This window comes from Delphinapterus leucas, chromosome 8 (genome assembly GCF_059928025.1).
Source record: "Delphinapterus leucas isolate spDelLeu-1000000601 "Yukka" chromosome 8, BTC_Dleu_Yukka2, whole genome shotgun sequence".
Lineage (NCBI taxonomy): Eukaryota > Metazoa > Chordata > Mammalia > Artiodactyla > Monodontidae > Delphinapterus > Delphinapterus leucas.
In genome coordinates, this window is record NC_143136.1 from 66,293,822 (window position 1) to 66,313,605 (window position 19,784).

At 41.0% G+C, this 19,784-nt stretch overlaps 1 protein-coding gene across 5 annotated transcripts in view; it reads left to right on the forward strand.

Annotated features, from left to right (window-relative positions):
* The first annotated feature begins 831 nt into the window (after nucleotides 1-831).
* GALNT3 (polypeptide N-acetylgalactosaminyltransferase 3) overlaps nucleotides 832-19,784 on the forward strand; it is a 46,902-nt gene continuing 27,949 nt past the window's right edge. Inside the window, exons 1-2 of one of the 5 annotated variants that reach the window (XM_089916742.1) lie at nucleotides 1,278-1,555; nucleotides 16,615-16,677. The gene's annotated coding sequence lies outside the window, so the exon portion shown is untranslated. Of the gene's footprint in view, nucleotides 1,005-1,034; nucleotides 1,236-1,277; nucleotides 1,556-15,202; nucleotides 16,678-19,784 lie in introns of those variants that run through there. The other 4 variants (XM_022569931.3, XM_022569932.3, XM_089916740.1 and 1 more) reach the window with 4 other exon arrangements.

Here is a 19,784-nt window from a genome sequence, read left to right on the forward strand (position 1 = left end):
AGTTTTAAATCCAACTCATGAGTGTAATATAAAATAGTACTGTGGATGCTAAAACCAATGTCAGACTAGCTGAGTCCTAAAGCTACACCTGTTGATACTGTACTAACCAGTATTTCCAAACCTTAACTTTAGGTCACACATAACACTAATATACCAATAAATGGGAACCATAAGAGTATGTGTCAAAATACAGGAGGAAGGCCACAGGCAAACTTTATGGACAATCTGCCAACATGTAATTAAGCATGCCACTAAAACATCTGCAGCTCTTTTCGTATTTATATTCCTGTGAACATTGAAGATAGAGCCAAATAAATGAATAAGTTCATAGGAAAGTAGAAAGGTCATTTTAAGTCCTGGTTTCGAGTGTGTCAATGTTTGTTCAGAACAGCAGAAGGAAGACAAACAGAAAGGAATTAAATTTTTTTTTGTCTTAGAAACAACGGCAAACCCCACCATCTCCCTAGAACCTGCGTTCTCACCTTGCCAATAGATGTTGGGTTTAAGCACACCACCAGGAGAAGCAAGCCCTCTCTAGGAAACCACAGTGTCTTTTCAAACAAGGACAGCGGGTTTTTCTCTATTGTCGCTGCTTTCCCTCTCATCTGGGAATTGGTTTGCCTTTCGATAGCAACTCAGGAAGGGGTGGTGCGCCCCAAATTCGCAAGGCTTTGCCAAATACCAGAGGCTCTTCTTTGGAAGAGGGAGGCTCCTCCTTTGGACGTGAGGCGCCCCTACCAGAGCGCGCGCTTGCAGAAACGGAAACCACTAGCTGCGCTGAAGTGAGTCAAGTGATGAAATCAAGACTGCACGGGAAGGAGGCTCACCCAATAGCTCACGAACCTAAGTGGTGACAGACGCTGCTGAACCCTGCTCGTGGAAACCCTACGAGCCAACCACTGCTGCCGTCATGAGGTGGTCCTCGGAGGCACGGGGCCCCCGGATCTCCGGGCAGCGCACCCCTTCATTTTGGCAAAACGCAGAGGAAGGGAAGTGTGTGTGAGGTAAATCTAGACTCTCTGGTTCCCTAAGGACGCAGACCGTGTTCTGGTTACAAGGTGACCCCTACCACCAGGTCAGAGCAGGACTCCCCAGGGCAGACGGGCTGAGACTCGCCTCGCGCCGAGAGCCAGCCTCGCCTCCTGCGGAGAGAGGAGCCGCGCAGCGGCCGCGCCCGGCCTGGGACGGCGCCCTTGCCCCGGGCGCGGTCCTCGGTCCTCACCTGGAGCGCTCAGGTAGGGCTTGGGCGGGGTGGGAGGCTGGCGCGCACGCGCGGGACGGGGGCCTCGCCCCTGCCGACGTCGCAGGCTGGAGCTCACCTGGGAGACTCCGAGAGGAAGCCGAGCCTCGGTTCGGCCTCTCCCTGGCAACGCCGGAGGCCCCGCTGGAAGGCAGGAGGCGGCGGCGGAGGAGGAGCTGGACTAATCGGCAACTGTAGCTACAGGCACCGGAGCCGCCGCCGCCGCCGCCGCCGCCACCTGCACCTGGCGCCCGGCCCACGTCCAGCGCCCGCCCGGCCGCCGCTTCCCGCCGCCTTGCCCTGCCCGCCCGCCAGGTAACTCGGCGGGCCGGCGCTCGGGTCGGGGCGGGGGACCCGTTGCCCCTGGGCAGCGTCGGAGGTGTGTGTGTGGGGGGCGGGGGGGGGGGTCGGACAGACGCGGGGGCTCACTTGGCGGAGAGACGGGGAAGGTCCCGGTGGCCGGTTGGAGATGGTCTCGAGAGCGATGTTTCAGTTGGCCCTCGGGAGAGGCCGAAAGGGACTCCCGAGACCGGGGAGGAGGTGGCGCTCCGGGGGTTGCCCTGTCCTGCCTGTCACTCGCAGTGCCCCCTGTCGGTCTCTGTAAGGAGGCTTCAGAAGAGCCGGACCCGGGCCGAAGTCCTGGGGGCCCCGAGCTGGTCCCTGCGAGGGTGGCCTAGTGGGGGGTGGGAGGGGCAGGGCAGGGCCGGGCGCGAGGCTGCGGGCTCCTCTCGGGCTCACAGGTTGCTGGTCTCCTGCCGCCCCGGTGCGGGGGCCGGAGGGGCGAACCCGCGACTAGAAGGGCACGGCTTGGCCCGGCAACTTTCCCAGCCGGACCCCAGACCGTCCTAGGCTGGAAACCGCGGCCGCCCGAGCCGTTCAAATGGTTTCCGAGTGGTTTGGAAGGCGGTCTGCGGTCGGGACGCGGACATCCTTCTCTCTCTCTCTCTCTTTTTTTTTTCTGGTCTCTGTACTTTTCCGGGTGCGCTCCCTAAGCCAGAGCTGCGCCCACTTTCCGGTTTGATCGAGAAGTTATTTTCTTCGTGGCAGGAGGAAATCTAACTGCCATTCACCAACCGCACACCATCGCGTTGAAGGACCTGTTGACTAAACGACCTGCCTATCGCGGCTTTGGTCTGCCTGTGGCATATGAGTCAAAGGTTCAAAAAAACTTTGTTTCAGGAACCTGCCACGTCTGAACCTGGGTGTGCCAGGCCCAAATTCCTTTCCCTGCCTAATTAGGCTTTTCTGAAGCCTAAGAATTGAGGGTGAAACTGGTGCTTACCTTAGACTTTATTTCCTTTTCTTTCAAAGCCCATCAAAGCACTTCCTTCTCTCTCAAATATTCATCCAAACACCTCACTTCAAATTTATCAAATAACTATTTCTGTTTTTAGAACTCCAAGGAATTACCAATTTCTCTGGCTTTCAGAAAACCTTATTAAGTGAACATAACTTGCTGTAAAAGTTATACTACATAATGAAGACATTTAAATTCAAATTGTATTGTTAAAAATTCATTTATTTGAGAATTTCTGGTTGTGGGAAAATCTGTTGCTTCTTTTACTGTATAAATTTTTCTTTGAGTTTCTGTCTAAAATACATGAGGTTAAAGTCATGCCCTACAAATAGACTTCTTTAAATTTAACTTTTAATATCTGAAGTCTAGCATACATATTAGTTAAAACATTCTGAAGAGTTTGTACCAAGCATCTTTCTTTTTGCAATGCTTTAACTAACATTTTTACATAGAAATTTTAATAATAAATGGCAATCTCACTGCCTATATTTGTTTAGTTCTATCTTTGCTAATTTTAAAAAATATATTTTAAATTGCACACTTAACATAAAATGCTGTAGGAAACACATATAGTTGTTTTTTTTAAAGGTGCAGTCAAAATTAAAAAGTCAACCGCAGCACAATAGGACATAATTATTTATGATACCTTTAACCAGTGCTTTCTGTTTTTCTTAAAAGAGCCTCACCTGTCCTCTTAATCTTGTCTCCATATGGAGAGATATATGTGCTAAATACCATTTAAAAATTAGATGTAGGTATTGCTCTCTGAGTGTAGGGTATTAATTTAATCTTCACTGATTATTGGGCCAGATGTTATTAGATTATCTTTACCCTTAATTTTAGGGAGAAATGTAACATATTTGCATTAGCTAGAGTAACAGGGTGTCTCAGTTAAACTGTAAAATAGGAAAAATAATACTCCCCTAGATTAAGATAATGAGGACTTAAATCAGGAATCTCTTCTAGCCCTAGCATTCTTAGGATCCCCTTCTCACTTTGGATGTCTAGTCAACCCATCCAGTTTGTGATAAACTGAAGCTGAGAGAGATATTCTAACTTCAGTTCACCCAGCAAGTTAGTGGTAGACATGGCATTATTATTTGAGTGGCTTGACTCACGACTCATGTTATCTGTACTTTTCACCACCTACATTCTCATTTATCATAAGATGTTTACCTTGTTGTGTCTCATATAGTTTGTAAGGCCTTTGTAATTACAGAATAGTCAATTGTTCTTTGTCCAGCTCTGATTTACCCTAACTTCTACTTGTCCAGATGATGCCTGACTCCAGGGAGATTGAGGCCATAATTCTTCACCTGTCATTGTGGATCACATGTGTATTGAAGATGCCCTGTGGATTGAGATTTTTAATCCTTTCTTGGTATTTCAGATCAACAGTTAATTTTTTGAGTCAACTCGGACAACATAATTTAGTCTTCTGATCTTTTATTATATTGGCTTAAAATATATTTTATGAGGCAGCAACCCAGGGTCATCCTTCCATTTGCAACACTCTAGATTTTTGGTTGGCAAGCACACTTCCCTAACATCAGTGTTTTTTAAACTGTTTTTTGTTTTGGACTGCAATCCTTAGAAATGCATTCTATTCCTCAACACAATACACTCAAGTATGTGTGCATATAAATGAAACAAGGTTTACAAAACAATACTTAATCCTACAGCATGGATGTTCTCTATTATTTACTTTTAAAAAACGTTGGTCTTAAAACACTACATTGATTTTCATCGATTTTCTGACCACAATGGGCTGGAACCTACAATAAAAATAGCAGTATCCTATTGAATTTACATTTTTTTAAAGCTGATTTTTCTACCAGTTTACTGTGTCTTACACACACACACACACACACACACACACACACACACACTCACCCATGCATTCACAGAATAGAAAATCAAACTGTACTTTTAAAAATATATAAAATTATACTATAATCCTTATTAAACATTTATTGGAGGGCTTGAGACTCTAGGATCTGGTGCTAGACTAAAACTCTCAAACATTAAGAACTGTGTGAAATCTTATTGTACATTATTGTATCTTAAATGGCTTCTCAGCATACTGTAGTATTTTGGGGATAGAAAAAACTGAAAAGGTTTTTCTGAAGGGATTTTGATGGTAACTATTGAAGTTACCAAGTATAATCTTGATAATACCAAATATTATCAAGTGAAAGTTTGAGAGAGAAAAAGAATTCTGTCCAGCTCTATTATAAGTTCTAAATTTTATGGGTGAGTTATAATGCTGGGTGGAGTCTGAAAAAAATCATTAAACAGGCAAGTTTATTACTTGGTTTGTAGTCTGTTAATATATATTTTTCTTTCACAATGAGACAAATATGAGACATATTGTGGGAATCATACCACTCACCCCCAAAAAAGATTGAGAAATTAAGAAATTAGATCCCTAGGACCTGTAGGGATATAGGCTTGGAAGCTCTGATTGGATGATTAAGCCTTCCATAGAAGCTTTTAATTTTAACATGCCTTCAGATTGCTGGTAAAAGGAATTTTTCTCCAAAAGAAAATATTGATGTATTTAATATTTTGGAAATGATCAATGCCCAAATCATCTTCAGACATATTCAATTTTCTGGTCCATAAAGTGTAAAAATACATTTGGTATGCCAGATCTTTTATGATTATAAAATTGAGAAGGAAGTATTTTCAATCACCTATCTAATTATGCATCTAGTTAGTATCAGAATAATTAGTTTTATATGATTTGGGTAATCTTAACACAATTAATATACTGCCAATAGCAACAATGAATTCAAATCAATGCCAGCAAAGGCAAAAGACCAAAGTGCATTAACTTATGGCAAAGCAGAGACAAGTAGGGCTCTGAATTCTAGGTCATTAGTGACTACTGGCAATTAGATGAAGTCTCCTTCAGTCATTCTCTAGGTTGGGCTCATATTTTTTGGCACTAAATAGAGATTATTTTCCCAGCTACACTTTTTTCCCTATAATTGTTTCAAACTGCCCAAACTAGTTTGCTCATCTCATCTATCCCGTTGCCTGCTGGACATCTTTAAGATGTCATAATTACCTGAGATTTTACATGTGTAAACCAGAAACTCTATCCCATCAAAACAGCAACAACCACAACAAAAAACAATGTTTTACTTCCTGTATTTTATTTATGAGTATTAGTACATTTACCGTTTCTTATCCACAATTCCAAAACCAAAAAATCTCTGATAGCAAAAATTTTTTTGGTTAACTCATTTTTCAGCAAAACTTGAATGCATTTGCTGTAAAACCTGCGAGAACTGTCAGGAAGCTATTTATCATCTACTCTGCTTGGAGGATGTGTCTTACTGCAGAAATAGTTCTGTGTTTGATTACATGGTACTGTCCCAGGCCCTGCTGGGGGGTACACTGTTATATTGGGCGTGTAAACCATATCTCCTTTCTAACATCCAAAATATTCTGAATTTTGAAACACATTAGGCTCCTGGGATGTTGGAGAATGGGTAATGGATCTGTACTACCATCCAGGTATCATGCCAGAAATCTAGAGGTCATTTTTTACTCTTTTCTTAACTTCCACAACTATCAGATCACCGGATCTGCTCAAGGTTTTCCACCTATTTTCACAAATTCCTCTCCTACTTCTACTGCCCTAGTTCAGGGTTTCATCAACTTTTGACTTTGGTACCACAGTCACCTGCTACCTGACATCTCAGTGGATAGTATTAAGCTTAAATCCATCCTCAGCAGAACCCCTGAGGTGATGGATCTCTTTAAAAATGTAAACCTGAACTCTCTCCTCTGCTTCAACTCATGTAGTGACTTTTCATAGCTCACAGGATAGAGAACCTATGGCCCTTAAAATGGTCCCACAGTATATGACCCTTGTTTAACTACGGATTTATACTCCGTAAACCAAAATTTTTTATTCCGGCAACAGATTTTGTTGTTTTTTTCTATTGTTGTTACTCTCCACCACTGAGAGCTCCTTTCCTCTTATCTTTATTTCTATAACTTTTTCCGGTTCTTAAGAGTCAACTGAGGTCTCACCTCATTGAGGACACGGCACAACCCAGCCAACATTCCTCCACATACACCTGAGCTGGGTGAGGTATCCTTTTATCATGTGACTTACATATGTGATATAATACAGTCTGCTTTTTCACCTGTGTACACACACACAACTTGTAGATTATTTGCGGAGCATGTAAAATTTCTCTTTCCTCTAAGACTATTGTAGAGTAAAAATATTAGAGTAAAAGTGGCACAGGAAGGGGAGAGGCATTGGGCAGCAGTATATTTGCCTTTTTTATGGACAGCAACTGCAGAAACTGGGAAGTAGGAAACTTGTTTCACTGTACTTAATTAATTAGGCTATTTAATTTAGGTTGCTGTTATTTCCATCTCATTCCTTTGTGATGTTATTTCTGTGCCTCTGTTCCAAGATCTGGATTTTACCATTTAGAAGTGAAAAGTTAACTTTGTGATTGAAATGTCTTACAGCTTTTATTTGCAAATATTCTACAATTGAGTACATTAGCATTGGTGAGAAGTTTAGGAGGTCAGCTTTTACCTGAAGAATATAATTTAATTAGACTAGACCAAAAAAAAAGGCAAAAGATTCCTTCCTAGGAGTCTCCCTTCTCCAAGTTCTGTCAGTTTTACCTCTTAATTAGTATTTCTCAAATCCATTTACTCTTCTCCATTCCTAGCACCATCATCATCTTTTGCCTGGACTTCCGCAAGGTCCTCCCTGTTGCCTAAATGAATCTTTCTAATTGATTCTTCACACTGCACCCAGAGGGATCTTCTCAAAATATTTGGTCTTGTTACCCCCTGCTTAACAGGATAAGTCAAACTCCTTAACGTGGCCTAGAGGCCTGGCATGATTTAGTTCCTGCCCAGAGCACACCTCTCGCATCATCACTCTCTGTTCTAGTTCTATTAGCCATTTTTTTTTATTGCCAAGTTCCTCCTGCCTCTAGGTCTCTGTAAGCGTCATTCTCCCTGCCTGGAGCTCTCTTTCCTCCCGTTTTGGCCAATCTAACTAAAATTTATCTTCAGATTCCAATTTAAGCTCTTACTATGACTGGAATTTTTCATGGGTCTTCTCCCCCTTCCAACTATGGATTAGAGTGAAGATTGTAACCTAAAGAAATAAAGTCCTACTTAGTACCTGGGAGTATTAACTTAAAAAAAAAAAAAAAGTTTCCTCACAAAAGGAGCAGACTTTAATATGTGGCTCATATGTTTAAAAAATAGATTTTAGTTATTAACACCTTTATATTTTTATCAAGTAACAGTAGTTAATATTTATTGTCTTAATAAGTATTAGTCCTTAGTTACTGTTTTACTACTGAGCAGTTATGTGCCAGGCATATTTTAAGCAACTTACATGAATTAATCATTTAATTTTCAAAGCTGTTCTATGAGGTGCATATTATTTTTCCTCTACTTTAGAGATAGGAAAATTGAAAGAGTAAGTAATTTGCCTCTATCTACAAGGCTAGTGAAATGTCAGAGCCAAGATTCAAATCTAAGCAGTCTCATTCCAAATCCTGTACTTCCCCCTGACTTATATGTAAATAAAATTAAGTAAGACTATTAAACATTTTACAACAGCAACAGAAATCCACTCAACCCTCATCTCCCCCAGTCCTGCTGCGTAAAGGCAACCACTTTCACCTCTTTTAGATGTTTCTTTCCATATTTGCCTTTTGAAATAATATGTTTATACTGCTATTTCTTAATGTATCAATATTTGACATTACCTACTGACTGTCCATTATGGTAGATAAATATTAAGCTTTTTCACACACATACCCCTTGCCCTCCCTTTCTTGACTTCCCAATAGATGTCGCAGTATAATTCTCACATTTCGTTTGCATTTTAGTATGTATTTATTATTGTGTAAATCTTGTTCACTGCTGAGCCAAGCACGTGTATTATGAACATGGTTCCTTACTTGTAGAATTTTTTAAAATCGTGGAGTTAATAATAAACTCACTTAAGAACAAAGAATGTGCCTAGTTTTTCCATATATGAATTTCTATTTCTATATAATCCAACCCTTTCTCAGTAAGATTTTTCCACATAATCAGACCTATCAGATTTACGGGTCCCTTCCTGGAACTCTCTGTCCTCTTGTTTCTATTTGGACTATTGCTTTCTACTCCTGTTCCACAGCAATTGTTTGGGACTTTTCTTTGCTGACATTTCTGACGGAGTTCGTATTTCTTAGATACGTTGACTTCTGGTGTTTATTTACTCCCTAATATGTATGGAACCCCGCCCCCCCACCCACCCCCGCCCCCGCCGGGCCCCAGTAGCCCTTTTCCTTTCCTTGTTGCCCTCTGATACACTGTTTTCCTCTCTGGAGGCAACCAATGCTTTTTTTTTTTTTAAACAAAAACAATATGTATATATTTTCTCTGTTTTTGAAATGCAAATAAATCCTGCTTTTTTTTCATTTAATTATTATGGAGTTAACACCATATCAGCATATAAAGTTGCTTCTTTGTTTTTAACTTGGCATACTATACCATCATAGGACTCTATCATAATTTATTTATCTAGTTCCCTTTTGGTAGAGTTGTAGGCTGTTTCAACCTTTTGATATTAACAAAAAATGCTTTAATGTGCAAGCTTACACGTTGTCATTTCACTTGAGTACTAGCATATCAGTGGGATAAATTTCTAGAAGTTATTCTCATACCTGATTGATACCTTGACGGAGACTGGAGTAGTGTGAGACCTCGCATGTTTGATAATTCTGCATCAAATGGGATAAGAGTAAAGGGTAAAAGAACACCTGGTAGTAAGTGGGCCCTTCTGGAGGACAATTAATAGTGCAGAGAGGGTTTCTAATGCAAATTGTTGTCTTTGAGCTTTTGACCATGACCTTTGTTTTTTCAGAAATGACTCATCTTTTTGAACTTTGTCATCACCTCCTTTAGTGTTCATGGCTTCTTGCTCCATTATTTTAGCTCCAGGTCTACCTCTGCAGATAATCCAGAGTAGAGAGCATGTCATTAGCTGGTCCTTTTCAACAAGTCAAGAACCCATATTTAACACACTTTATAATTTAACAGCATTCCCAGCCTCCACATTGATTTATTTGTTGAGTTCAGCTAACTCTACCTTCCAAATCATATCCCAAGCCTCCACACCCCTTCTACTCCTCTCTCACCTGGATTGCTCTTAATAGCTTCCTAATCGCCTCTAGCCTCCTCTCTGGTCTCCCCACCCCCCTCCCCTGAGGAAAAAAAATCCATATTCAGCACAGCTTCAAGAACAGTCATTCTAAATTTCAGTTCTGATTAGGTCATCACCCTGCTTAAAATCCATTAAGGCCTCTCCCCTTTGCCTAAAGAATTAAGTACAAATCCCACAGAATTAGGTACCCCTCCCTTCCCTATGTGGAGCTTGGCATTCAGCATGTGTCTCATAGGCCTCAGTGTGTGGTAATTGTCTAGGTATGGTCCTGATGAAAATTATCCTACTTGAGGCCAGCTGTTGAAAGAAAAATTAAAGTTTAGCCTGACATTGGTTTATTTCCAACTGAAACATATATTAAAAGGGTCTTTTCATACTTTAACCATGAGGAGTGGGTAATGCAGAAATTTCAGATGGTAACTGGGTCAGTGGCAGGATATTGTGTGCTTCAAATTAGGCACATGTCTACCCTAATCTTAAAGGCAGACATTGTTTTTGTGCATAAATAAAAAAATAATGTTATGGATTTGTGGAGAATATATTTTGTTCTTTTATATCTGGGGATGTGGCAGCTAATGGAGAAGGGATAAGTAAGGGAAATATATAAATGTTGAGATGGGAGTCTTTTTGAATTTCTAGACTGGGAGATTGGCAACTACAGCCCTTGGGCCAAATTCAGTCTACTACCTGTTTTTGTAAACAAAATTTTATTAGAACCAGCTATGCCTTTTCATTTATGTATTGTCTATAGCTGCTTTTGCACCACAAAAATAGAGTTGAGCAGTTGCAATAGAGACCATATGGCCCACAGAGTAAAAAATATTTACTATTTGGCTCTTTACAGAAAGTTTGCTGACACTTTCTAGAGGGGAATGCAAGTTGAGAGGTGGAGAATGAGCATTTACTCAATGAGCTGTGCATAAACCTATAGAAAGGTGAATGCAAAGTGATAGCAATTTGAGCAAGCAATCTTACTCCCCTGCTCCCATATCCCTTAATGCTACGAGGCCTCAAAAGGAGAATGAGTGGACAGACATTGTCTACTACTTGTGAGTTTTGGGACTCCTTCAAAAAAGGAATGTTTGACTGGATTTATTGTACGCAACTTGTACACCCATCTTCCAACTATATTCCATGACAAGGCCCAGTACACACTTCCTTCATTAAAGTATTGAGGAAAAACAATGAGGGAACCCCTGCATTGGTGAAAAAATTCTGTAGCTGCTCTCCTTGGTAGCCCATTGAAAATTGGCTCCCTGATTTCAGCGGAGGTGGTGGGATCCTATAGTAGCAGAAACCAGGTGGCAGCACTTAACCAGCACAGATGAAGTAGGTTACCTGTACAATAGTGGAAAGCAGGGACATAGGTGTAATGAGAAGGCGTTGGCCCACAGATGGTTCTGTGGGTAAAGCCTAAGGTAAATTCATCAGCAGACTTCTCGTGGCAGGTAATGAGTGAAATGAAATAGATGGCAGTCTCCAGTGTCGCTTCGTGTATATAACAGGAAAATTCTAGATCTGGTAGCAAAAAGGTTGACTTTAGTTGCCACAGTTGAGAGTCATGACCTTTCCAAACCCAAGTCAGTTCACAGATCCAGAGTCATTTGATTGAAGCGGAGGCCTGTCCCCCTTGAGGAAGAGCACTGCATCACTGCCTCAAGCAGACACCATAAACCCTCCTTTAAGCCTTCCCCAAAGGGACCTGTAGCCACTTGTTAGATTGCACTTTGGGGAAAAGGAAATAATCAGAACTTTCATACTTTATTCCTGAGGACCCAAAGTATCCTTGTGGTCCACTAGTCAAAATGGGGATTTAGAGTGGCCAAGGAATAGATGGAGTCTTAGCTCAAGCCTGACTCACAGTGTGCCCAGGTGGTCAGAAGATCCACTCTGTGCTTATTTCCCCAGTTCCTTAAAGTATAATTGGAATAGACATACAAGATAATTGGCAGAATCCCTATATTTGCTCTCTAAATCATGGATCTAGGACCATTGTGGAAGGAGAGCTAAGTGGAAGACCTTAGAACTTCTCCCTTCTAAGACAGTAGATCAGAAGTAATGCCGTATCCTGGAAGGAATTGATGAGATTAATGCCACCATCAAAGATTTGAAATAAGACTTGTGATGTTTGTCATGTCTCCATTTACCTCACTTATTTGGCCTGTGTAGAAGTTGGATGGATCTTAGAGAATGACTGGACTATCATAAACTTAATCATTGGCCAATTCCAAATACTATACAGCTAACCTTTGAACAATGTGGGGATTAGGGGCACCAACCCTCCGAGCAGTTGAGAATCTGAATATAATTTATAGTCGGCCCTCCAACTATGTAGTTTCTCTGTATTGGCAGCTCTGCATCTGCAGATTCAGCCAAACTCAGATCACATAATACTGTAGTATTTACTATTGAAAAAATACACGTGTAAGTGGACTCATGTAGTTCAAGGCCATGCTGTCCAAGGATCAACTGTAGTTGCTGACCCAGATACAACGTCTTTACTTGATCAAATCAACACAGCCCCTGGCTTTTGGTGTGTGGCTATTGACTTTATGAATTTACCAGGACTACCAAAAGCAATTTGGCTTTTTAAAAAATTAATTATTATTGGAGTACAGTTGCTTTACAATGATGTGTTAGTTTCTGCTGTACAACAAAAAGTGAATCAGTTACACGTATACATATATCCCCTCTTTAAAAGCAATTTGCTTTTATTTAGCAGGGCCAACCATATATTGTCACAGTTTTGCCTCAGGGTCAGGTTAGTTCTTCTGTTCTAGAAATCTTAATCATCCCAACATTCCACAAAACATCACACTAGCCTACTATTGATGATATCATGTTGATTGTATCCAATGAGCAGAAAGTAGCAAGTACTTTAGATAGCTTAGTAAAGCATATGAGAACCAAAGGGTAATAATCCAGCCCCACAAAAATTCAAGAGCACTTCAGTAACATTTCTGGATATTCAGTGGTCCCTATGCTCAAAAGGCCCTTTTGGATTTTGGAAGTGACGTATACTACATTTGAACATGCCCCTTCAACCTATCTACAGAGTAACCCATAGGACTGCTGGTTTTGAATGATGATCAGAGCAAGAGAAGGCTGTGCAGCAAGTCCAGGACACAGTGCATGCTGTGCTACCAATTTGGCTTTAAGATATAGCAGATTCAATGATTCTCTAAGTGTCTGTAGCAAATAGGGATGCTGCACAGAGCCTCTGGCTAGAACCAATAGCAGAATCACAATGCAGATCTCTGAGATATTGAAGAAAATCTCTGACTTCTTCAGCTAACTATTCACCCTTTGACAAACTGCTTTTGGCTTGCTACCAGGTAGATCCTGAACACATGACCATGGGGTGTCAGTTTATTATGTGGACCAGGCTTCTCATCATTAACTGGGTGTTGTCTGACCTACCTGGCCACAAGGTTGGCCATGCCCAGAAGCAGTCTACCAGCAAGTGGACATGGTATTGTTGGGGAGGGGGAAATATCCCCCTCTACTCTTCTTGAGTTCTGTGGCTGGACTAATAATAAAACTGACACAAGCGAGATTAACAGGAATAAAAGAAACACATTTTAATTTGTGTGCATGAAGCTCTCATAGCAAATGGGACCTAAGAAGTGGCCAGAGCAGGCAGCTTTTATACTTTTTAGACGAACAATAAATTTGTGAGGAATTGACAGGACAAAGAAACTTAGGCTTTGGGTGCTTAGTGAAGAATCTAAACAGAGTTTGGGCTTGGAGTAGTAAATTAAAGAAGTAACAAAGTGCTTGTTTTTTTTTAAAATACAGGCTTCTTGGCCCCAAATTCCCTGTCTCTGGCGATAAAATTGTCCTTCTACCTCCAGATGCAGGGAGTGCGCCGTTCACATGAGAGATTTATTTCCTGCTTTCTGGGAGACAGGAAGGTCAAAGTGTCCTTCTTGCATCGGATGTATGCCATTGAGGCATATTTTGGGGGAGGCCTGCCCTGGGCCCCAGTAGTATATAAGAGGCAGAGCTTGGGCAGCTCTGGAAAGTACAAGTAAGTTGTACAAGCAAATGACTCAGACTCCTTTGATAGCAACTCCTGCTGTATTGCCTCTTTTCCTCCAACCCATGCCTTTGGCCTCTTGAGGATTTCCTTAGTCTAGTTGATAGAAGAAGAAAAACCTCAAGCCTGGTTTACAGAGGAGTCTACAGGTTATTCTGGTACCATTCAAGAGTGGACAGCTGCAACATTACAGTCCTACTCATGAGTAATCGTGAAGGACAGTGGAGAAGGAAAATTCTCCCAGTCAGCAGAATTTTGAATAGTAGATAAGATTTATATACAATATCTGGAATGAGAGAGGGCCAGAAGTAAAGATATATAATGGGCCATGGGCAGTTCCTAATGGTTTGACTGTGTGGTCAGGGACTTGGGAGGAACAGGGTTGGAAGATTGGTGACAAGGAATTTTGAGGAAGAGGTATGAAGATGGACCTTTCAAAAAGAGTAGACCCTGAAGAAATTCATGTCCCATCTTAATGCCTACCGTAAGACATCTACTGCTCTTAATAATCAAGTGGGCAAAATTACACACTCTGTGGATGTCAGTCAGCCTTTCTCCCAGCCACTCCAATGCTCATTCAGTGAGCCCATGAATAGTGGCCATGGTGGCAGAAGTGGAAGCTATGTGTGTGTGGGTTAAGCAACGTGGACTTCTTCTTTCTAAAGTTGACCTTGCTAGCACTACTGCTGAGTTCCTCCTAGTCAATGATGAAGCCAACATGGAGTGCCTACAGGCACCAGCCAGCCACTGGGTGGCAGGTTGATTAGATATGACATTTTCCATCATTGAGGGAGCAGATTTTTCCTCATTAAAATAGACAAATATTCTGGATATGGATTTGCCTTTTCTGCCAACATCAACAGCATGGAATGCCTGAGGACAGGGTAAATTCAGAATGGGTAGTGGAAGAAGGAAGACATAGATATCAGTTATGGCCTTGTGGCCAATTAGATAAATGAGGATTGTAGTAGCTTTGCACATTTTTCCTTTGCTTTTTATATGTATGTGTTTATTTGTATATGCTACTAATTTTATTCTTTCCTTCCCATTTTATTTTTTTTATTTTTTTGGCTGCACTGGGTCTTCGTTGCTGCACGCAGGCTTTCTCTAGTTGTGACGAGCAGGGGCTACTCTTCATTTCAGTGCGCGGGCTTCTCATTGCGGTGGCTTCTCTTGTTGTGAGCACATGCTCTAGGCACGCAGGCTTCAGTAGTTGCAGTTCGTGGGCTCTAGAGCGCGGACTCAGAAGTTGTGGTGCACAGACTTGGTGCACAGACTTAGTTGCCCCACGGCATGTGGGATCTTCCCGAACCAGGGCTTGAACCCATGTCCCCTGCATTGGCAGGTGGATTCTTAACCACTGGACCACCAAGGAAGTCCCCCCATTTTCTTTTTAAAAAAATATTACATAGAAGTTGTTAGAGGTTACAGTTTAGTCTTTAGGTGACAGAATATTAGGTGGGACTGTGACAGAATTTGAGAAGTAATTCACATAGTCACAACAATGGATGCAATGGCTGTTGGCGCTCTGTGTCTCCTCATTTTGAGGTCTCCCCTTCACTGGTGAGAAGGATGCTTGCGTCTTGTTAGGTGGAATATAAATTCATTTATAGGTGTACATGTGGCAGGAGATAGTAAATAACAATTACTTTGTTATTGTCCAGGAGTTCAGATGTGTGGCAGAGAGGTTGAGTCATCGAAAGGGCAGACTGTGCTGCTTATCAATTTATTTTCTCTCAGCTCCAAAGTCATTCTGTTTGCCTGCTTGTAATGATGGAGCTGGGCCCTGTAAATATTCCTCCTGAGCCTTTTCAGTAGAGGACACTGGAGGGACACTGAAGGTAGAAGGAGCTTCTCTTCCTGGTTTCAGGGTGGCTCACTAGCCAGGTTCTTGCTGGGCATACTTTTCCTCTACTGCCCCACATCGTTTTCTCCAGTGCTAGGTAACTGCATGGCACAGCTTTCTCTGGAGTTGGCACCTTCTTGCCCCCTGCACTTTCTCCAGAGATTGATTTGTATACTGGCTGGAGCCACAGACATCATGGACCTATTCCCAGCCGAGATCACCATTCCCCATACTCTTTCTTTAGCCCTACGCATGTACACATTGGGAGCCCCACAGCACTGGGTGTCTAGGGAGCCCGCTGCCCAGCTTTTATCTCAGGTACCAGCCTGGAGCTACACTGGCCCAGGATGCACATGAAAGTGCACTAGACTCCTACAGAGGACAGCTTTCCAACTCCATCAGCAGCCAGCAGTTTTCCTCAGCACCTAGCAAGTTCCAGGGTTTGACACCTCTCTCTGAATGGCTTCTTCCAGGATCCAGAGGGAGTATCACCAGTGAGGCATCTCTGTGACTCTTCCACCATCAGGGAGCCAGTGCTCTGCCATCTCCATTAAGATCTCTGGATCTCAGCCCTCAAGAAGGGATGGTTCTTCCTTGGGCCTTCATCTCAGCCTTAGGGGTGGTGGTTGCCCCTTATATCTACCACTCCTGTGTTCTTTAGCATTCTTGTTAACTCTTACTAGCCAATTCCCTGTTACTCCAGTCCTCTCTTAATGATAGATAAAAACTTTCCTTGTTCAAATCACTATGTAGTTTCTGTCTCCTTACTAATCCAAAGCCATCAACTATGTTTCAAGGTAAATAGTTAGACAGACAGATCTTTCAAAATGCAGTGCTTCTGCCTGGGGGAAAAATCAGTTAAGTGGACAATCTGTGGAACCCCTGGAATCACTCCAGTAGAGGAAAAATTCCTCTACCCTCTAGTATGCCATAAATAATATAGTATATCTTTTATATGTTATGTGAAATTCATTCATAGGTGCAGATGTGGCAGGAGATAGTATGTGAGCCTCCCTCCTCACCTACCCTGTTACCCCCATGGGTAAGTGTAGCTCTGTAATTACTTGTTTGTTCCAAACTGTAACGATAGATTGGCTGGTCCACAAATCAAGATCCTGTCTACAACGTTTCATCACCTAAGATAAAGTTAATGGAGATATTTATCTGACCAGGTGTGGCTGAGAAGCTGGATGTCAGACCATGCCCTTTTCCTTATTAACCTGTGCCTTACAGTTGCTGGAAGTCAAATCTGTCACTAGGCTTTTTGTCTCATAACCTGAAGATAACCTAGGTTCAGAAGTCGTCCTACTTTATGACAAAAGTCATCCTACTTTATGACAATTTCATGCATTTAGTTGGCTGCTGGTGGCATTTTCCAGCCACCCAGAGCAGCTGTACTTGATCTTTAGCTGGGATCTTTGAGTTATGTCCGCTGCGTGCGGCTTTCTCAATGTGGTTTGGTTTGCATCAGTGTCTGTCACTTGTCATACATCCGGAAGTTACTTCCTCTCAGAATTGTTGGCGAGAATGTGAACGTGGACTAAAACATAATCAAAACTAACAAACCACAGTAGCAAATCACCATGAAATTTGATCCCATCAATAAATACAAACAGAAATGACTTCCTACCACTCCTCCATTCCCTAACATTTTCACCAGCAGATGAGGGGCACTTAAAATTTCTGCCCAACTACTTAAGGGTTTATTATCGAGGCAAGTTTTGTTTTGTTTTGTTTTTAAATTCAGTTAGAAAATCCAGATGATAATACATAGGAAAGATCCAATGAGTATTAATTCACAGTAGTGTACTTTTGTTAATCTACAATCTACACTGTGATTTGAGGGTGTAATTTTGTAATTTCTTGCTTTGTGTAGTTATTCTTAAGTCTTTACAGCATGCTTTAACTCAAGTTGTAAGTAAGTTTCACATAACAATTAGGCTTTGTGCCAATTAAATTCAACTGGAACCAGACCTTAAATCCCTGGAGTTGTAAATGTTTATTGTCACAAACACAGAAACAAGAAATGGAAAGAACCACTGTCCGCTTATTTTATTAAATGTTACTCTCATGTGCAGTTATGAAGTTCTACATTTCACTGCTTTAGAAGATTTTTTTAGGTGGAATTTTAAAATTAAACTAACAACTAATCTTGCAGTGTGTGCTTTTTCATGTGGAAGGACAATCATGACTATAATGATGGATGATGGATCTTATCTTGATGTTTTCCCACCTGAATATTCATTTAAACAATATCCCCAGATGATTTATTGCCACATCATAGTTTAAGAAGCCATGGTCCAGATACCTGGAAGCACAGTTTTGTAGTTATATTATTTTAATTTATGAGATTTTGGTTTTTTTCTGTTCAGATGGAAGCATATTTTTACTCCTGAGAACAATTCATTGATTTTAACCCAGTCTCACAGACTGTTAGAATTGTGCATATTGTTTTAACCTTTCAAAGTATCATTTTGTGGATACCTTTATTTATTATTAATGCCTTTTTGTAATGTCTACATATATACTAAGGTATAGATTAATTTTTTTAAGACCAGAAGTTCTCTGAATTTTAATTTTTTTCTAACTTTAGACATTTATAGGGATTTGGAATTTAGAAAATCTCTGAATTTTAATTTTCTTTTTCTAGTTTTAAAAAACTATTTCATGGTATTCCCTTCTCTTCTGCGAATGTGATCTTTTATAATTAGCAATTGACCATTTCGGATAGGCATGTTTAAAGATTTTAGAAAGAGTACAAGAAGAACAAGCCCTTTGTCTGCTAATCATTTCTAATGTGCAAATACAACATTTCTAATGTGCAAATATCCTGAGCTTGCTGTTGTGCTGAGTTTTTTAATTCTCAAACTTAATAATCCAATTAGAAGTTGGTTTTGGAGAGATTTGTTTTGTTTCACTGGCTGTTTTTCTTCTTTTTTTTTTTAACATCTTTATTGGAGTATAATTGCTTTACAATGATGTGTTAGTTTCTGCTTTATAACAAAGTGAATCAGCTATACATATACATATGTCCCCATATCTCTTCCCCCTTGCGTCTCGCTTCCTCCCACCCTCCCTATCCCACCCCTCTAGGTGGTCACAAAGCACCGAGCTGATCTCCCTGTGCTATGTGGCTGCTTCCCACTAGCTATCTGTTTTACATTTGGTAGTGTATATATGTCCATGCCACTCTCTCACTTTGTCCCAGCTTACCCTTCCCCCTCCCCGTGTCCTCAAGTCCATTCCCTAGTAGGTCTGTGTCTTTATTCCCGTCCTGCCCCTAGGTTCTTCATGACCATTATTTTTAGATTCATATATATGTATTAGCATACAGTATTTGTTTTTCTCTTTCTGCTGTTTTTATATGGTCTTCAAGTTTGGCAAGTAGTGTGGTCTAGGAACATGGTATTATTCCCAGGAATAGAAATAAAGAATCCTAGTTAATTAATTAGGATTATCTCATTAATTAATTAATTTGGATTATGTCTTTTATTGTTCAGTCTCAGTTTTTCCATGTTTATCATGGGAATAAAATATTTTAAAAATGATTTTACAACATCATAATTTGGAATATAACCTCAATGCCTCATTTATATCAGCAGTTAATCCCTTAGACTTTTCAGGAATCCTTGGGTCATTCTTCCTTTGGATTTTTTATCTTATCCCTCCATGTCAAAATAATTTCCTTAATTTACATCAAGAGTTTATTTTGAAAACCTGTCTTTGGAGTATTAGAAATTAATAATGTGGTTGCCTTTGGTTAGATGCAGTCCTTTTCTTTTTTTTTAATTTTTAATTTAATTTAATTTATTTTTTATACAGCAGGTTCTTATTAGTCATCCATTTTATACACATCAGTGTATACATGTCAATCCCAATCTCCCAATTCATCACAACCCCACCCCCCACTGCCTTCCCCCCTTGGTGTCCATATGTTTGTTCTCTACATCTGTGACTCAATTTCTGCCCTGCAAACCGGTTCATCTGTAGCACCTTTCTATGTTCCACATACATGCGTTAATATATGATATTTGTTTTTCTCTTTCTGACTTACTTCACTCTGTATGACAGCCTCTAGATCCAGATGTAGTTCTTTTCTCATCAGGTGCTAATTTTGCCCAAAGTCCTGTTACCTGAACCAGTGATGCT